The sequence below is a fragment of the Electrophorus electricus genome, chromosome 4, assembly GCF_041902795.1.
Source record: "Electrophorus electricus isolate QZ-2024a chromosome 4, ASM4190279v1, whole genome shotgun sequence".
In the NCBI taxonomy this organism is placed as follows: Eukaryota; Metazoa; Chordata; class Actinopteri; order Gymnotiformes; family Gymnotidae; genus Electrophorus; species Electrophorus electricus.
Genome location: NC_137500.1, coordinates 1,915,001 through 1,917,500, shown reverse-complemented (window position 1 = coordinate 1,917,500; position 2,500 = coordinate 1,915,001). Strand labels below are relative to the sequence as shown.

Genomic DNA, 2,500 nt, shown 5'->3' with positions numbered 1-2,500 from the left:
AGCACGAAGAAGAAACCTTGAGAGGAACCAAGACTCAAAGGGGGGGTCCGTCCTCCTCTGGCCAACAACGGTCACCACAATAACAATTTAAAGAGAAAAGTAAATAATAATAAAATGAAAAATAAGCAATTAATGTCTAGTCCAGTTTGCTAGAGGTCCTAGTTTTGTCCCGATGGTGTGTGTGTGTCCGAGACCCACCCCACAAGAGAACATCCATGAAGGGCAACGGAGGGTAGTTGGCTGGGGTGGAGGTGTGGTGGGCCACAGCAGGGGACATCAGGGGGAGGTGAACCTCAGCAGAAAGGAAGATAGATTATTAGGCATGTCCAGGTACGAGGGTGTATAAATTAGGGAACTATAATGCGCAAAGATGGACTCCAGCAGATCTAGCTATGGCAGCACAGCTAAAAGGAAAGATCCAGAAGGAACCACAAGCATGAGGGCACCTGGAACATCAGCACTCCACCACTCTCAGTCAACAAACTTGAGTGACAAAAGAGAGGTGAAGTGACATCATAACCTCCCAGTTTACCAGAAGTCTCAATACCCACGATCTACACCTTTACCTAAGATGGGAAGTAGATAATAAAATGCCTGACTGTACAGATTGGTTTTCAGCCTTAAATATGGAGACTGTGTCTGAATCTCGAACATTCACAGAAAGGTTATTCCATAGCGTAGGAGCTTTATAGGAAATGGCTCTGCCATCTGCGGTAGATTTTCTTATTCCTGGTACTAGTAAAGAGCTGCACTTTTTGATCTAAGCAGACGTGGTGGGTTGTAATGCACTAAGAGTTCTCTAAGGTACTGTGGAGTAAGACCATTCAGTGCTTTGTAGTTCATTAGAAGTATTTTCTAATCAATACGAAACTTTAGTGGGAGCCAGTATAAAGTAGCTAAGATCAAAGTTTCTAGTTCTAGTAAGAATTCTGGCTGCTGCATGTTCAACTAGCTGGAGCTTGTTTAGGCACTTAATGGTACAGCCAGATAGTAAGGTATTACAGTAGTCTAATCTGGAAGTAGTAAATGCATGGACTAGCTTTTCTGTACCACGTGAGGAGAGCATGTTCCTAATCTTTGAAATGTTTCTGAGGTGGAGAAAGGAGGTCCTAGAAATATTATTTACATGAGCTTCAAACAAGAGACTGGGAGCCATAATACCGCCAAGATCTTTAACTATTAGAGAAGATCTGGTTGGGAGACCATTGAGGTTCATTGAGTAATTAGAGTGAGACCCTAGCTGTCTCTGGGCCTAATAGAAGCACCTCTGTTTTATCAGAATGAAGTGAGAGAAAGTTAATCAACATCCAGTGTCTGACGTCCTTTAAGCATTCATCAACAGTACTATATATACTATATAAATAATAATAGATGTAGGTCCTCTGGTTTGGCTGAGACATCTAGCTGAGTATCATCAGCGTAGCAGTGGAAACTAGCACAGTGTTTATGTAGAATGTCACCTCGTGGTAGCATATATAAAGAAAAAAAAGCAAAGCCCCTAGAACGGATCCTTGTGGGACACCATAGCTAACCTTGTATGCTGAGAAGTCTCAATTTACATTAACACACTGGTGGCAGCCGGCTAGATAAGAGTTAAACCAGGAAAGGGATGTTCCCCTATTCACCACCATTTTTGAGTCTATCTAGTAAAATGTGATCTATAGTGTCAAATGCAGCACTCAGATCAAGCAATGTAAGCAAAAACACATAACCCTGGTCAGAAGCCAACAACAGGTCATCAACTACTTTAATCAGTGCGGTCTCTGTACTTGGATTAGGCTGAAACCATGACAGAAATACTTGGATGTATCTGGTTCAGATTCTCATATGAGCTTAGAAGCTTTTTCTAGGATCTTGGCAATAAATGGAAGGTTTGAGATCGGCCTGTAGTTTGACAGCTGACATGGGTCGAGGTTAGATTTTTTGGTAAGTGGTCTAATTACTGCTAATTTGAATGATTTAGGAATGTAGCCAATGTTCAAGGAGGAGTAATTATATTTAGTAAATGTTCACTTACTTCAGGTAGGATTTCCTTAAGAACGTGTGTGGGCAGTGACTCTAGTAAGCAAGTGGAGGATTTTGAGCGTGAGATCAGAGTTCTGGGTCTTTGATCAGTGTAAAGGATTCGAGTCATTTTTTGGCTTGGTTCTGATCTCTAAGTAGCTGCCCAATGTCCCGTTAATACTCTCAATGTTATCTCTGATGTTCTTCATTTTCTCATTTAAAAAATTCATGAACTCATTACTACTGTGTAATGTTGTAATCTGAGCATTGGTGTTAGTCATATTCCTAGTTAGTTGTGCAGTTGTGCTAAAAAAAAAAATCTGGAATTATTTTGGTTATTTTCTGTTAAGGTCGAGAGATAAGATGTTCGAGCGGTGATAAGTGCTTTTCTATACTTGAGAAGGCTCTCCTAGTTAATTGAGGGTATCCTAGTTGAAAAGTCTGGGAGATTCCCAATAAATCTACGTGCAGTGGCTGATCTTGCAACTGGTATGAT

At 41.0% G+C, this 2,500-nt stretch overlaps 1 protein-coding gene across 3 annotated transcripts in view; it reads left to right on the top strand.

Moving 5' to 3' along the window:
• The window catches only part of LOC113568279 (dolichyl-diphosphooligosaccharide--protein glycosyltransferase subunit STT3B-like), a 101,419-nt gene that overhangs the window by 80,018 nt on the left and 18,901 nt on the right, over positions 1–2,500 (top strand). The window lies entirely within an intron of this gene.